Source organism: Pinus tabuliformis, chromosome J (genome assembly GCF_031772625.1).
Source record: "Pinus tabuliformis cultivar Carrire ecotype Pingquan chromosome J, CPIR1, whole genome shotgun sequence".
In the NCBI taxonomy this organism is placed as follows: domain Eukaryota; kingdom Viridiplantae; phylum Streptophyta; class Pinopsida; order Pinales; family Pinaceae; genus Pinus; species Pinus tabuliformis.
The window spans coordinates 556,757,187-556,775,919 of NC_142295.1; the positions used below are offsets into that span (position 1 = coordinate 556,757,187).

General features: G+C 37.8%; 2 pseudogenes across 1 annotated transcript in view; both read left to right on the forward strand.

Moving 5' to 3' along the window:
• Nucleotides 1–11,427, forward strand: part of LOC149228222 (COP9 signalosome complex subunit 5-like) — a 41,663-nt pseudogene extending 30,236 nt beyond the window's left edge.
• Nucleotides 1–18,733, forward strand: part of LOC149228221 (RNA-dependent RNA polymerase 6-like) — an 89,407-nt pseudogene that overhangs the window by 37,128 nt on the left and 33,546 nt on the right. The gene's annotated exons all lie outside the window — the stretch shown is intronic.

The following is an 18,733-nucleotide window of genomic DNA, read 5'->3' on the forward strand; positions in this document are numbered from 1 at the left end:
CCTTTCCAAGCTATGAAGTTCGATGCTCCCTCTAGACAATGACTTGCTCTCAACCCTTTGTAAGCCATCTCACTTCCCATGAGAGCTCTCTAAAAACTTGCCACCAAAAATCTTGTAGTCCTTAACAAGAAACTGTACTTAGGGCCCCTGAAACTGCCTCTCCTAGCTGACCTAATAGTCCTTCATAGGTTTGCACTTAGGGCTTCTTTTGACACCTACTAGCAACCCTCCTCACTGCTCTTAAGATGCCAAACACACACTGTCCAACTTGAAAAATATCCACTTAGCAAAACATCAACATGAAGGAACAAAATATGCCTTTCAGGAATGACCTGTTCTTGTCGTCAAGTACTCCACTGTTCTGTAGCATACATTTGAGGTCTTATTTGGCCTGGATAAAACTTCATGTACAATTGTACATTACGCCTGCTTGCTAAAAAATAAGACTACACAAACCTCCCTTTTTCTTCGTTGTAATTTTTGGTATCTCGACATCCTTATATAGCTTCAGAATAGGTTTTAGATGCCTCTGTCCAACACTTCGGCCCTGCTCCAAATCACAAAAAATTCGGCTCAAACACAAAGATTACTGTGCATCCTCATGCCCAGAACAGTGACTAAACTCCGATGGCTCTCTGCCTAGCCTCAACCCTTCAAACATAGAAGGAGATAACTTAGATTCGTCCTTCTCTATTACATGTTGCTCTTGGACGTGCTATCTTTATTTTGATCCAAGCTCTGATACCATGTAGAAATTCTACGAAACTCTGATCAGCTAATATGAGCAATCTGAAATATAATTTCTTCTCAAATAAACACAAAATTTCTCTACTAGATGTAGTGGAATAGGAACAAAAATAAAGCACAATTACACAATTCAACAACACAAAATTGTGTAGGGAACCCAACTAGGAAAACCCTCTGCTTGTTATTGAGAATTCTATTGAAGAAGATTGAACAATGAATCTCATAGAATACAGTAAAGTTTCATTAGAGAACAATCACGTTCTCCCTTCTGACACTAAGTTGAAACACCCTTGCTTGCACCTTGATCCCTACTTCCTAACCTAAGGAACTCGTCCTTCTTCAAACTCCCACAAGCCTCACCTAGGCTCGTTCTCTTTCTCTCACAAGCTCCACGCAGCTTCCTATTGCTTGGTCTCACCAACTCGTGCTCACCAAAACACTGATTAAACTTGTGCGTTTGTTCCTCCTTTTATATGCAATTCAAATGGTTAAAATTAGTGAGTTCTATATTAGGTAAGTCGAACTAGTGGTTCACATGTTAACAAAGTTTCAGTGCTAGTGTTAATCGTTCTTCCTAATTTTTGGGAGGCTAACTCAAACTCTTCGTCCTATTCCCATTACAACTCAGACTAGAAGACAAATAACTCGGCCTTCTATTTTAACACATTGGTTAATTGCTTCATAACTCGTCCTGGACTCCTATTTTTTAGGAGCTCGAGCATGCCATAGAAGAAATTCGTTTAGGCTCCTATGATTAAGGCACAAATCAAGGAATCCTTTTCTCGCTAATATTTTCAACGATAACTTCATGACAACTCAACAAATTATAAAATATTGGAGTAGTTAGATCCATGGTTGACAATATCAAGACATGTGGACACAAGTCTCCTCAAGAGAGGACACACCATCTAGAAATAGGTATTATACCAATTCAAATGCTAAATAGGTCCACATAGAATTCACCCTCCAAGAATGGATGCATGCAAAATATAATAAAATGTTCTTTAGTCTAGGAGGATGCGCTGAAGGGTCCACCTACAAGGCTCTCAAAGTGTATCTTCCAAGGTGCATGAGGGATATAACAATAAAACACCCCTCCTTGGAAAATGCTTCATAACCCACCTCCAAAATATAAAGTGGTCTATAAGATGCATGCAACCAATGCATTTGCGCAAATCTTAAGGCAACCAACTCCATGGGTGAATGTGCAAGATGAAGTAGTCAAACCCCAAAACATTAAGTGGGCAACCTCCAACAAAACAAATCCAATGAGATAAGGGCAAATTAGGGTTTCAACCATGCCAAAATTCTTGAAGTAAATAAATATACATCTCAAGAATAACAAGAAATTTCTCCCCAAGTTTGCCTTACAAGAATATGTCTTGTAATGTGTGACATGTGTGGCCCTCCAAATATGCCACATGCCTCCCAATAAAAATCCTTTATAACCACCTCCAATTAACCCCTTCAAGTGTGAAAAGGAAGCCAATGAAATAGGGTGCCCAAGATATTGACCTTAATGTGGATATATTAGATTAATTTAACCATTGAATAGTTAAATCAACCTCAATGTGTGTGCACAAATAATAATGCTCAAATATAACGATAGTTCTCTTCAAATTTGTCATCAACATATTAAATCACCATGAACATGTGTCCCGATGAGGGATGCACTCTAAGAAAGAGTCAGGCCTTGTAAATAAAACCCACCAAGGGATTATTACATCATCCCAAGGTTAGATCACCATCAAATCATATGTAGTACCCCTTTTTCTAACTAAAACTTAGGAAATAACATGTCAACGAGGCTACTAACATTAGAAAAAACATTCCATGAAATCATATGCAGTACCTTCTTTCTAACTCAAACTTAGGAAATACCATATCGATGAGGGTATTAACATCATGAAACATATTCCCTCTAGGTTATGTCTAGCAATTGGTACATTGCAAAGATAAATCACCTAGGAAAATCCCACCAAGGCAACATGGATCATTTCACCATAGCAACATCATAAAAAGGGGGACATAACAAAGTGCTAACCATCCAATCATCAAGTTTGTTCTCGATTACACGTCCAACACATTAGGACCATGTAGAACAACCCCTCATAGTGACACTTCTTGCCACAAAATGTAGCAGCCTAGTGCAAAGCCTCACTAGGCAAATCCAAACCTTAAGGAAAGAAGAGATCGACTTCCATTGTCACCTCAATAACCTTTCTCTAGCTATTTAGTGGTATTCAACCACAAGGGAGGCTTCTGTAAAAGGTTCACCTAAAGGAATATTCAATAAGAATGGGCTTAAGTTGATGAATGAGGTCTAAAGACTTGGATACAATACCAATAGATCCTAGATGGCTTATGTAATCTTTATCAAAGTTCATACACTCTATTCTTAGACCAATTATAGGGTTGTTATAAGTTAGGGTTTTGTAGAGTTTCAATGATAGGGCAAGTGATGTCATATATAATAGTTAGAAGAAAAGGTCTTTCAATGATAAGTCAACAAAGGAACAAGACCTTCAATTAGATATCAAGGATCTAGAGTTTGCAATGGAGTTTCTATGGATGAACATGCATAAAACAACAAGAGGATGATGATGTCAACCCTAAAAATAGGGTTTAACATGCAAAGAATGCTAGATTTTGCTTTTAGATAATTATTTAATGTAATTCCTACTTTAAGAGCAATGATATATCAAACATAATTTTTTTTAAGCAATATTTCACACAAAACCCTAAGCCTACCCTAAATATCTAGTGTTTAAGAGAGAAGAAGGAGAAACTTATTGAAGAATAACGTTTGATCAACACTGTTGGACATTGGATAGATCAACGCTCCCCGTGTGTTTTGTGACATGGACTAACCGCCTCTCGTAGATCCTTATCTCTAGTGATGCGATCGTTGACTAACACTTGCGGGTTTTGGTCTAACGACAATCGTGATTCCCAACAAGCGGTTTTAGAGCGTAGGTCATGAGTTCAATACACACCCGACTTGTGTTGGGGGGGAGATTGTTGGACATTGAATAAACCAACGCTCCCTGTGTGTTTCGTGACATGGACTAACCGCATCTCGTAGATCCTTATCTCTGGCGATGCGATTGTTGAATAACACCTGCTAGTTTTGGTCTGACGACATCGTGATTCCCAACAAACACTACCATGACTAGTGCCTTGTTCTAAATGGGCAAATGGAGTCTCCTAGGGCAAATCCAATGAGAACAATTTTGTTGAAGTGGGTGGTATGACTATGGCACTCACTTATAAACTGTAGCAGCGTCCTTGTGAGGGGAGATTTTAAATTTAAGAGGTGCACACTCAAAGTTCTATTAAAGGATTCTAGGAAAACAATTTCACATATCATGAAGGAGCAATATTTCTAGATAAATTCAACAATTTATGTCATGGTACATATAGAAACCCTACTACACAAATAAAACATGCAAAATATAGAAAATATGCGGTAAACTTACAAAATTTTCCACAAGAATCACTTCAATCAATCCCAGGAAACTATCTTCAAGGAAAATACCATCTCCAAGAGTAATGCTCCCCACAAAGGATCACATTTTGGCCAAATAGAGACATAAGGACTAATGTGCAATCCCAAAAAGAGGAGAGTGTGATGAGTGCATGATGATGATAAAATGAAACAAAGCCTCCTCTATTTATATGAGGTTTAACATGCCTTATTTCCATAATTTTACAAGCAAAGCCCTAAAACAAGTTTTCTTAAGCGTTCAACAAGACTAAGGTCACAAGCCGACCTCAATATAGCTAAAAAACATAACAAAAATGCCAAAAATAGCCCACACGTGTGGGAAATAATGATCTCCACCATGATGTCATCCTCCATAAATGCTCAAGGTGCCTCAAGCAAGTGACAAAATGGATCATGAGTGCTCCTCACTCCAAGAAAAACTCAAAGTGCATGGGTATGTCTCCATAAAGTGCCTCCTCAACCATGATGTCATCCAAATTATGCCTTATGTCACCCTTCTAAGGTTAAGAGGAGTGACATGGCATCATAATATGCAAGTGTTGGGGTCCAAGGGTGATGTGCAAGCCCTCCCAAGTCATCTCAATGATAACCAACCATCATCTGGGCTCTAGAACAAACAACGTCCATCAAACAGTGTCAAGGTCGGCCTAGGGGTGTCTTGGGTCCATTCGGGGATATCATCTAGTCCTCCAATGCCCAACCTCATTGGCTTAATGTTTTAGCATTTGAGGGTACATATGGGGGTCAAATACTATGTGAAATCATCTCATAGCCCAATGTTTGCCTATGGAGGGGCAATGTCGATCATGAAGGTCATAACTGCTCTCAGGATGGGGTACAATGACCTCTGGATGTTGCTGAAGGGGATCAAGCCCATTTCTCAAGGGGTATATGTTGTTGTGATAAAACCACCTGTCAAAAACCTCTCAGGATCAAGTGAGATCAATAATCATTAGGGAAAATAACCATTGAAGCATCATAGTGGACCATATCCAACATCATGAGTGTATAGATGTAAGGAGGAAGTAGTTGTGGAGGTATGGCTTACTCCTTTCCTCGACGTTCTTTTTCCACCCTTTTGGTGCGCCTTTTAATGATTTGTCTTTATTTGGTGCATAACTTAGGAGCCCAAGCTTGCTTTTGTGTCTCAATACCCATTTAAGATGTAGCAGTTTCTCGCTCATTAGGGTTGGGACTTTCAAGAGTTTCTTTCTTTATATGAAGCATTAATTGCTTGAGGAACAGGGTGGTGGCTAGTGAGGGGGTAGAGCTCATGATAGGATTTTGCCCATGCGCTAAATAATATCCCAACCATCTTTTGCATTTTACATTTTCTTTCATTGTGGCTTTATATGCTTTTGACTTTCCTTCAGCTGCATCAGCCTCTGAGATCAAGTTGCCCATGGCTCAAGGATATGGAAGAAGGGTGCCAATGCTAATGACCAATGACTACTAGCCTAAAGAATGGAGATCGATAACAGGGAGAGATGGAGAGTGGTAAGTATGGATTATCTTGGACACACTACATCAATCAATACTTACCTAATAGTGCCCTTCCTAAACCCTTAGGCCTCATAGGAGGTCCCATTGGACTAGAGTCAAAGATTAACTTCCTAGGTGAAGTGTGGGAATAAGAATACCGTCAAGATCAATGAATCATTCAGTTTGCCTTGTGATCCATATTAATATGCTCGTAACATTAAATAAAAGCACATGATTGCAAGAATTGTTAATGTACTCGTTGATAGATGACTCGCCTTCCTTCAACAAGAAATACTTGATGGGAGAGAGAGTTGACCGAAGCAATAGGTGGAGAATCTTGGCATAATGTTTTGTGCTAAGTCTCATAGGGTTGTTGGTTGCCTAGTTGTTCAAAGAGGAGCAAATTTTTCTCCCAGGGGTTCCCTTATTTTTGGTGGGTAACAACACCAACATCATACATCAACATACCAAGTCACTAGGAATTATCAACAATATCATGAAACATAGACCTCCTAACACCATCATCTAACCTCTTTGGGGGCTATAATCATTATCCATGTATAAGATAAGCATATATACCAAACCACATCCTAATGAGATAGTATTCTCCACAACCATACCTAAGTGCAACCAACGGGTGACAATAAGGCAAGTGTATATTAGAAGACCTCCAAGCAATAAGTGCAATCATTCAACCAAGGAGAAGTGAGACTCGCCCAAGCCAAGGAAATCCAAGTTAGTAGAAGTAAATCTCCATCAATGGGATGAAATCACAAAGTGGAACATCATACAATATGAGGTGTAATAATAGGCTCTGACTTGGGGACTTACACTCTTTTTGAGAGTGCTTGAGAACCCTAGGAATTTTTGGTTCAATTTGTCTCGAAGAACGAAGAGGCAAGACCATGTGGTGGGATGGATAGAAATATGTTGAAATGTGTAACTAGGTTCGATCTTCATAACGACATATGTAATCATGATTTTATGTATTTGATGTAAAGAGAAAAATAAATTTATTATTGTCATTCTTGATGCATGGGTTTCATGCTCAAGGTAAATTTATTTATAGTTCAAGCACCCATTGAGTGCTTCTAGGGCTTGTCATTGAGTCAACAAGTCAATTGAGTCATTGTCATGTATGGAAGACCCTTTTGGGCATGTTGTATCTTGTAAAGAAAATTATTGTATAGTCAAAAGTGTCATAAAGACCCTCCAAGACCTTGTCAAACAAGCAACAAGAAGTCACCCTACATGAAAGAGCAAGTTGGCCTCATGAAGTGCTATTCAACCACCTTGTGAAGCCTATATATAAAAAGAACTCCACCTCACCAAAGGGACACTTGTCAAGTTCGTTGAAGTACAAGAGAAGCTTCATAGCTAGCGAAGAAAGGAAGAGATAAAAGGAAACAAAAGCCGAATTTGAAAGGGACTGTTTTAGGTCCGGATTTCCCACACGTGCAAAAGGACTAGGGCAACAATTATTACAGTAAGGGCAAAGATTACAGTGATACTAGAGGGTCGAAATCAAGAAGAAATGGGATCATCTTGCAAGCTGAGTTCCAAGGGAAGAAGCAAATCCTCAAGCGAAGGAAGAAAAGGATATATTTCACCATCTTATGCCCACATGTGCCAATATAGGGTTTCTGCAGTAAGGCTGAGTTGCAGTCTAGAAGTTGCTGGGGTCGAAGTTGTTGGGGTCAAAGTTGTTGCTATAAGCTGTGTGAGGAAAGCTTATCATGAAGGAAGGTTGACTTGGTCTTGGAGGGGTCTTTGTCGAGGGTCTTAGGTCTTGGAACTCGTCATTTGAAGTTCTATAAGAAGAGAAGAGTTAGTGTGGGTTTTCCTCTCAAGAGGAGAGGTTTTGGCCCTGGCTTATAGCCTACATCCTATGTCCTCTTATCTTATTGTTCTTCATTGTTTGGTAGATGTTTGATGATAGAACACTAATAATAATCAAGTGAAAGAAGCTAATCAAGTTAAGTAAAATACATCACAAGCAATTATCAAAGTAAGAGAAATCACTTAATCTAGCTGCCCCTACATTTCTCAACAAAATCAACATCCATAAACACCACATACTTGTTCCTTTTTTTTGAAATACATCACCAAGAGTTCAAATTTTGGCTACAACACCACCAAAAAGATATATGAAAGTAAACTAGTGCTCGCATGTGTTGAGCTTGTTCATCCTACACTATATCCTAGGATAAAAGAAGACACTAAGTGAAACCAAATAGCCAATGCAACCATCCAAGGATCATCTCAAGGCCATGGACCCTACCCTTGTGTTTGGCAATGATCCAAAATAGGGTTACATAAAAAATAAGGCCTATAGACACTAGAATCTCTATTACAATGTGGTTGCAAAATGAAATTACATTACACACATGGAAATCAATACAAAACTCTAAGAAAGGATGGCATGCTTCAGTACATGCTATGTCCATCCAATGTTGAAGATGGATGAAATATGTTTTGGAAAAGGTACATGGTAGCCTCTCATTAATATGCAAAACAACAACTATGTGCCTCTTCAATAGAAAATTTGCATGACAAACATCAGTCTCACCTTCAAGCAGAGAGGATGTAGGCTGGTCCAATAATAAACTATCTTCTACCAACCATGGGGATGAATTGTGAGATGAAATTTTAGATCTTAAAAAAAAGTTGTCCACTATTTGATGGTTGGAAATGACAGTTATAAAAACTGCATTCAATATCTTGCTGGTCCTTACAATTTTCAACACTAAAACCATGATTTCCAGCCCAAAAATCACATGCATTTTCACAAAAATTTGAAAATAACATGGCCAGAAATTTCTGGTGTTTTCATCATTGCTAACATGCTCAAAAGCATGATGTTTTTTTGAATTAAATATTTGCAAACATAGTTGCATATCACCATAAAAAATTTCTGCACATGCACCTACTAAACATGGTTGTTCAAGAGGGACATGATTAGCCATTTCCTCCCTAGAATCATCTCCATTTGTGGGGTAGATGGGATTCCCAAAGCATGTCCAATAATCCATCCCCAAACTATGGCTATCAAGCTGAAATTTTTCCTTATGAACATCAAAAACTTGGCTATCCTCGTTCTCATCACATCAATAAATACATACATATGACATTTCATCATCATACAAGGGCTTCTTTTCAAGAACATCACTCTACAAATTAATTTGTTCTATCATCAAAATCTGAACTTTGAAAAGAATTACAAGTTACACTACCCTTGTCATCATGTGTGAGTGAGGTGGAAACTTCATGACCAATGTTTTCTATATGCGGGGTTGCATAAGGTTCTTCCACAAATATATCACCCGTTTCTGAAATACAATATGAAAGTGGCTTATGAGATGGATAATGAGGCTGCAATTTATCCTAAGACGAACAAATTTCCTTCTAATATATTTTATTATGTAGGCATCAGTAACATATCTCATCTTAATCTCAACCAAGAGAGAACTTGAAGGGACCTTCTCATGGACAAGCATCAAAGCGATAAGTTTATTTTCTACTTTAGCACAAATTCTAAGCCAAAAATATGCTTTATACAAATCTGTTACTTGCTTCTCATTACCATATCCACACGTACAATAATTTCGAAATTTCTTGACAATATATGGAAATGACTTTATCTCTTTAGGGCTGATATCACGATAACATTTCCATAAAATTGTCATCAAAACATCTTCATGAAAAATATTATCTTCTGCAATAAACTTCGTGGATGATGAAATATGCATAGAAGCCAAAAGGGGCTGTCCCCAAAATCTTGGAACATGAATTCAAATCCAAGGTTGAAGATGATGGTGAGATCTAGGAATGCTTGAAAAATCCAATGGGGTAAATAAATCTTCCCCAAACTTCCCTTTAGATGGTGCCATTGATTCAAATCTTCAAAGTGTTGAAGTCTGAAAATACATGCATACTATAATACCCCATACAAAACCTGAAATGTGGAATTGCCGAGGTGAGTTCAAGTGTTTTCTTGTTGTCCCCACCTCCACATCAACAATCCATCAAATGTGGAGTTGCCAAGATAAGAGAAATATCTTTGTTGGACACCTAATCCTCAATGGGTTAGTGTGGAAGCCGAATAGACAAAAGGAGTCCAAGAGACCTTGGGATGTGAAACCCAACGGTCAAACCATGTACCATAAATGTATATCATTTGTTAATAAAATTGTATTTTCATGTTTTATCTTTCAGATTATGTTGCTGCCATGTGTGTGTTTAACATGGTATCAGAGCAGGCATATTCCTGCCCTGCATAATTACTTTGAGCCATTTGTTTTATGGTCTGTATGTGTAGGTCATTTCTGCCATCACTTATGAATATTTTCTCAGCTAAATTCTAGCTGCCACCTCTGTCATTTCTCCAGCGCCATTTTTGGCTTCCCTCTGCTTTGTAACTCCCTATTCTGGCTATTTTCTGCCTTGCATACAGAGCGCTGCCCCTCTGCTCTTCTCTGACCGGTTTTTTATAATTACCTGCATATAACGCTGCGCTGCCCTGACATATAATCCTGATGCATATATAATGCATTGCCCTGACATGATATAATCCACTGTTTCATATAATGCGCTGCCCTGACATGGTTTGCTTGTTCTGCCCATATTGCAGAAACTGACATCACTGACAGCTAGAGCGCAGGTTTCAAATTTAGACTCGTCCTTCCTCTCTACCGCTGCCTGATGGTTAATCGATCTCTTACCCTGATGAAACTTGAAGCCGCGAAGAAGAAACAAGCTTCTACCAAGAAGAACGGATGTGTTCCTTGATCTCTATGATTTTCGTTTTGATTTTAGTTTATATTTGATTCCAGGAGAAAGCATCAAGATTGATTTTGCAACAATGCTCCGAGCATCTGCCACGGGAGTGGCTGAGTTGAGCCTCAATTTGGTTGCTGGCTTTCTGGTATTGATGTGCATACACAGGTTTCTAATCAGCAGTTTCAGGAACCTTTCTTAGCAGTAGTCATAGACCCCACAAGAACTGTATCTGCTGGAAAAGTTGAGATTGGTGCTTTTCGAACATACCCTGATGGATACAAACCTCCTGATGAGCCTGCCTCTGAGTATCAAACAATCCCTCTGAATAAAATTGAGGATTTTGGTGTTCACTGCAAGCGGTATTATGCTCTGGATATTACATACTTCAAGTCATCCCTTGATTCTCACCTCTTGGACTTCTTATGGAATAAATATTGGGTGAATACTCTTTCATCTTCGCCACTCTTAGGGAACCGAGATTATGTTGCAGGTCAAATTTCAGATCTTGCGAAGAAGCTAGAGCAAGCAGAAAGTCAATTGGCGCATTCACGTGTAAGCTCATTTCTGGCGCCTCCACAAAGGAAGGACAACTCAAAAATTACTGTTGAGCAAGTGCATGGACTGATGTCACAGGTTATCAAGGACATCTTGTTTAATTCAATTCACTAGTCAACAAAAAACCAAAATTGCTTTTGGCGAGGGATCAGGACCTGAGCCCATGGTTGAGACCTGATGCTTGACTGAAAAGGCCTAGCTAATTGTGCAAAGTCGTTTGCCAATTGATGTCTCATTTTTATCTTTCATTGATCTGCTATTTTTCCATCGCATCAGTCTCTTGTTCTGAATGTGTAAATCATTGCCATCATTTGCTGGGCGGTGGTAAAATACCATTAGCCAGGCAGCATCTGATATTTCTGTTCCCATAAACGTTGCTATGCTTTTGGTGGAAGACCGTGGATGATGTTGGAGTGTTGATCACTGGTGGAATACTGAACGACCCTACATTAAATCATTTTTATTAAGAACATGTGTTGACTAGGAATTGGAGTTATATTCTGGTCGATATATATTTTGAAGATCAACCATATGATAGAGGCCGTGTGTGAAATATTTGTGTTTAACAAATTGAATATATTTTCTGTCTTATCTTGCAAACGCCTCAACATGATCGATATGATCAAATAGCTATAGATGTGAAAGTTTGGAGAATCAGAAGCACCGCAGAACAGCTTCGCAGTGGCGTGGAGAGCAGAGAGACTCGCACAAGAGAAGCTGTGTGTTAAAGCAACGAGCTGGTTGGTTCATCTCTGTGCGTTCATACATGCATGAACATGTGGAATAATCCTTTCATTGGTGCGTAGCTCCTACAAGTGGGTCACTGTATTCTTATTGGAATATTGGAGGTATTGTTGACTCTCTATATATTGCATTCTGGCATATGCGTTGTTAGCTCTCCATAAATTCTGTGTGATATATGAGGGCAGATTGTTTTTTTTGAAGAAGTGGCAAGATTAGAGAATATTTGTTCATACCCTAGTCAAAGCATTTATATATGAGCATTCAAGTCCTGTCCATGACATGGTGCTATAGTTGTTGAAATTTTGATAGCCATCATTTCTGCTTTGAAAGTGAAGGAGTATTTGAAGGATCCAAGCAAGTTTGTAGTTGTTGCTGCCCTAGTGTGGCATTGTATTTAAAACTCATTATAGTTTTTGTCTACATATATATGCATTGATTCCTTGATTCGACTGCAGCATAAGAGTTTGGTGGGCTATATAAAGGCAATGATTGTTTTGACAGATAAAAGTAATCTTTTGTGGAGAAGAGTTTAGTCGGTTGTATTGTCAGAACATAGTGATGGTCATGAGTAAACTCTTATTTTTATGTAATAGATTGCAATTGGTGCTTGCTGGTTGCACACTGATCATTTGCTGCACATTTATAAAGGATATTGTTGTGTACTGTGAGTGGATATTACTTTTCTGCATTGAGTAGTAGTTGTGATCAGTTTTTAAGGTGTAATTCTGACATTAAAGAAAAAATGGGCAAAATCAATGAAGTATTAGAGTTCCCCAAAACTCTGATATTGTCTACTACTCATGATACATTAAAAGTCAGCAAAGTTTCTCTCACAGACATTCAGGTCTGTCTACAAAATGCACAAGAGAAAATTGATTTTTGGTAGCTCAAATCTCAGCGACAGCAAGAAGAATTAAAACAGAGGAGTCATTCTGAACTTGTTTCTATTCAGAAGATTGAAACAGACTCCCATAAAGCAGCAAGGTTACATGCAGATGCAGAAGTTCAGCGTGCACTTCCCAAGCCCATCATCAGACCTTGGGAAGAGCTTGTCCACAACAAACACAGGACTGGTCTTGGATATGACAAGGATGTGTCCTTTCATATTCCAGACTACTCAAAGCCCATTCAGTTTCAGAGTGCTGGATTCCTTCATGACAGTTCACCTCTAGCTGTTCCAGAATTTGCCCATTCCACAGCAACAACAACAACAACAGATTGTGAAATGCCAACACTGTGACCGAGTTGGCCATCTGAAAGATCACTGTTTTGATCTTCATCCATGTAAGCACTGTCATAAAACCAGTCATTCTTCAAACAGAGGGTTCAAAAACAAACGTCCTGCAAGAACAAAGATTCATCTTGGAGGGATCGCTTCTTGGCAATGGGCATCAATAGCCAAGAAGATATTCCAGTCACATGTCAGAACTTGTTTTAGAGTATTGAACAGTCTTGCAGTTGAGTTTTCTCCATCATCTCACCTTGTATCTGACAGGGGGGAAATGATGGTCATCTACAAGCTTCAAAGTCACATCAAGCGAGCCTAAGCCACAACCTGCCACACCAGTTTCAGAGTTGTAGCCAGAAACAAATATGCCCCTGAACATGCCTTCAGTTGGTAATCTGGGACACTTCCTCTAGCAGAAGACTTCAGCTTCTTGCCAGTTCTGGAAGAATTCCAGGAACAAAATTGAGAACACTTCCTCTAGCAGAAGACTTCATCTTCTTGCCAGTTTCGGAAGAGTTCCAGGAATTGCATTAAGCATTCCAGAGTTGTTGGTCATCCTTAAACCATCACAGGTTGAGGCTTCCCTTTTCAGGTTGAAGTTCTCCCTTTTATGTGGGGTGAGACCTCCCTTTCATGGTTGAAGGTTTCCCTCTTCAAAACAATAGGAGCACTTCCTCTAGCAGAAGACTTCAGCATCTTGCCAGTTTTGGAAGAGTTCCGGGAACTGCACTAAGTGTTCCAGTGTTGGTGGTCATCCTTAAATCACCGCCCTTTATACCAAAATTTCAGAGAGCACATTCAGCCTAGTGCTGCCATGCATTTTTGCACATTTTTATTACAGCTCTCTTCTTGGACTCATACATAACCTTCGGATTAAAGGGGGGAATGTTGGACACCTAATCCTCAATGGGTTAGTGTGGAAGCCGAATAGACAAAAGGAGTCCAAGAGACCTTGGGATGTGAAACCCAATGGTCAAACCATGTACTATAAATGTATATCATTTGTTAATAAAATTGTATTCTCATGTTTTATCTTTCAGATTATGTTGTTGCCATGTGTGTGTTTAACAATCTTCCAAACAAAACGCTCAAAGAATGTTTCTGAGAAAATGAGCTTTATTCTTGGCAATGATGCCAAATTGTTATAACAAAATTTGACACTCCCAAATGATTTAAAGTCACGAGCATCAAGGGGCTAGTCTTGTGTAACTTACGAAGGCTACCCATTGTCACCTCAATAGATATTTCTCTATCTTTTGTTTGGATACTCTCCGACTCAAGGGGGGCTTCTCTAAGGATAGGTTTATCAAGGCTATGGAAAGGTGAACATCAAAAGTAAGCTTTCATCAAACAAAGTGGTTGTAGTATGTGGAAGTGAAGTGGAAATGAGAACGGGGCAATGGGAAAGAAAAGAGAGGAAGGAAAAGGAGAAACACTAGAATGAAATGATGAGGGATCAGTGCCTATCAATCTAAGGGCTAGTGGAGTCATGAAACATTGAATGTATGACAGAGCTGGTGTGTTATAATCAACTACTTTGAGGTAGGCTATATGGCTGGGAAGGGTTAATTTACCACATTCAACTTCTTGGACGAAAGAACTTATTTGATGCATTCATCACTTGGATTTGTACTTAAAGGTAAAAGGAACTAGTTTGATAGAATTTACCTCAAGGTGTTTCTTGAAAATAAGCTATAGAATCAAGTTGGAGAGCTTAGGGTGCCACTGGTCAATATAAATGTGAAGGAGGTATTAATAGAAGAAAAGAGAACAAGTGCAGAAATAAAACAACAAATAAAGCTAGAGGGAGAACCTCCTCACATTGCTTTACTCCTAGATGAATGAATTCATTACTAAGCCTTTATAAAAGAATGACAACAAGAAGCGTTTATGACATGAACAACAATTGAAAAGCATAAATAAATCATAAAAGAAAGTGGATCAATACCTCAATCTTTCATTAATCTTCTGATTTGACACATAAGGGAGCCTAACACCATAATCCTCCAATTGCAGATTACAAATAAAATGGAGAGAAACTCCTCATTATATATATCGAGTTAAATCTCTTATACGATAAAATCTATTATGTTTATAACTAACTCCATGAAAAGTCTACAAATAATAAAATATTGGAGTAGTTAGATCCATGGTTGACAATATCAAGACACTTGGACACTAGCCTTAAGAGAGGACACACCATCCAAAAATAAGTATTATACCAAGTCAAATACTAAATGGGTCCACATAGAATTCACCCTCCAAGAATGTATGCATGCAAATTATAATAAAATACTATTCAATCTAAAAGGATGTGCCGCACTAGTCTACCTGGAAGGATTCACAAAGTGCATCCTCTAGGGTGCATAAGAGATATAACAATAAAATATTACTCCTAGGAGAATGCTTCTTAACAAACATCCAAAATTTGAAAGTGGTCCACATGCATGTAATTAATCCACAAGTGCAAATCCCAAGGCAACCAATTCCATGGTTGAATGTACAATATGAAGTATTCAAACCCCAAAACATTAAGTGGGCAACCTCCAACAACCAAATCCTATAAGATAAGGGTGAATTTGGGTTTTGACCATGCCAAAACTCCATAAAATAGATGATTATACACTTCCAAGCATAGTAAGAAGTGTCTCCACAAGTTCACCTTCTAAAGATATGTCCAAATATTGTAAGACGACCGAGTAAATGCATGTAATGTGCTTTATGTATGGCCCTCCAAGTATGCCACATGCCTCCCAATAAAAAACCTCCATAACCATCTCCAACTAACCCTTCAAGTGTGAAAATGAAGCTAATAAAGTGGGTGCCCAAGATATTAATCTTAATTTGGATAACTACGATTAATTTAACAATTAAATAGTTAAATCAACGTCAACATGTGTGCACAATGGATAATGTCTAGATATAAGCATAGTCACCCTCCAATTAATCACTAGTATATTAAATCACCATGAACATGCGTGCCAATGAGGGGTGAGCTAAAGTGTTGTACGATGTAAATAAAAGATGTTTTCCCTAGCAAAACCCCATCATGATAATAAAACATAAAGCCAAACCTAAGATACACCACCACCAAGCGATTATTACTAATGACCAGTATATTAAATCACCATGAACATGCGTGCCAATGAGGGGTGAGCTAAAGTGTTGTTCGATGTAAATAAAAGATGTTTTCCCTAGCAAAACCCCATCATGATAACAAAACATAAAGCCAAACCTAAGATACATCACCACCAAGGGATTATTACATCTCATTATCCAACCTTAGGAAAAGGTTAGATCACCATCAAATCATATGTAGTACCCCTCTTTTAATTCAAGCTTAGGAAGAGGTTAGATCACCATCAAATCATATGTAGTACCCCTCTTTTAATTCAAACATCCCCTCTTAGTGACACCAACATCATACATCAATACATCAAGTTACTAGGAAACAACAACAACATCATGACACCTCGACCTCCTAGCACCATCATCTAATTTTTTGGGGTCTAGAACCATCATCCATATCCAAGTTAAGCATATATACAAACCACACCATGATAAGATAGTATGCTCCACAACCATTCATAAGTGCTATGAAGGGGTGATCAACAAGGCAAGTAGACGTAAGAATACCACCAAGCAACAAGCACAATCATCCAACCAAGGAGAAGTGAGACTCCCCCAAGCCAAAGAACTCCAAGGAACTAGCAACAAATCTCATTCAGTGTGATGAAAATCACAAAGTGGAACTTCATATAATATGAGGTGTAAAATAGACTCCAACTTGGGGAAATGCATTCTTCTTGAGAGTGAATGAGAACCTTGTTGACCACTCCCTGTCAACTACCCTATAGTAATACACATTTTTGCAAAGGAATTCCATCATGTTCGAGTAGTCAGATATCTAGGATTCATCATCATCATTCGTTAGTCTATCAGAGTTGTAAACCCAAATTCTGTAAGTTTATTGTAAATGATGCTAGTATGACCATTTAATTATGTAACAACACCTAGTTAAATCTTTGATTTTGGCAAAGGATTTCAATCTAGGAAGTTTTTTAACCTCACCGAATTATGTGTGTTTCTAAACACAGATAATCGGCAGAGTTTTTCTTCTAGCATAAACCCCAAAGCTAGGGTGGAATTCATTGACAAGGTCTTAGGTGAGTTCTAGTGTTATATCGAGTCTTTTGTAAAAGTGTGTTTGAGAATAATTTAAGCACATTTGGCGAAATTATTTTATTACAAACACACTTGGTCTATACTAGATCATATTGTGTCGCAGAATTGGGTAAATTATTAAGGGTCTATGTCTAAAGGTGTTTTCCCCTTTCAAGGGTTGAATTAATTGTAATATCTTGATGTAAAAATATTTTGGTGCATGGTCCCTCATATTTAGACACCATGGCTAAAATATTTAAGGGTGGAAAAAATTATTAATACCCTTTAGTGTCAATTAATTAATTTTTTTGGCTAAATTAAATTAAAATCCTAAGCCAAAAAATTAATTAATTTGAGTAAAAAAAAATTAATTTTATTTTTTGTTTTCTGGCAAAAAATGACAAAAATTTAGCCAGAAAATGGTAAAAAAATTAAAATTGAGAGAAAATAAAATTCTCTCCAAGTGGAAAAACGAATTTTGGAGAAAGTGGTCATTTCCAAGGAAGAATTAAATTGACAAACCCAATTCCAAGGCAAAAAAATCACAAGAAATTCTTTGGGACCAAAAAATAATTATTTTTTCAAGAAAATTATATTTTCTGGGTCCAATTAATTGAAGAAAATTCATGGGTCCAAAAGAAGTCCAATTTGCATGGTCCTTCATCAAGGAAAAAATCAAATTTTTAACAAAAATTGAGCTTATGGACCAAGGTGATTAAGTCAAAAATGATTTTTTGAGGAAAAAAGGTCAAAATAATATTTTTTGGACCAGGAAAAAAGGGAATTATTATGGAATTCGAATTTCTTCATCAAGATCAAGGGACGAGATTTATTTTTGGCATGGATCAAGCACCAAGTAGTTGTTATTATCCAGGATCAAGTAAAAAATGTGCAACTTCTTGGACCTAGCTATTTTCCACTTGGAGGGAATCTAGATCTCTCTATTTTCTATATAAGGAAGCTATTTTCTCCTTATTTGGCATCGAAAATTTTGTAAAGAATCTTTGAGTCAAGCTCCATCGCTGTAATATTTTTCTAGAAATAATAAAGAAGCCTTTGGGGTTTATTCATGGTGGTGTTCCTCTTCTGCTTCTTGTGGTAATTTTTTTATTTTTTGAATCGTGTTCTTAATGGTCTATTGAAATTAAATTTTTACAAGTTATTATTTCATTAGCCAGTTGTTGGATTCACTATTTGCACATGTATCTTGTATTAGTTGATGGGTTTTAGAGAAACATTTTAATTTGATTTATCTAGCAGGTATCTCTAGATTTTGAAAGTTATTTTGTTATCTATGCCTCCATTGATCTAATAACTTGATCTTAAGTGTGTAGAGAATTTTATGGTATTCAGATCTTGGGCGTAAGGGAAAGTCTTCGGTTGGACCAACCAACTCCCAAGACAAGAAAGCTTAAGAGCCCATTGTGTTAAACTTCAATACTTATCTAACGATTTGTTTTGCAGAGATTTGGCCATTGCCCACCATAAAAGTTATTATTTCTCTTATCTATTTGAATTTCTTTGTG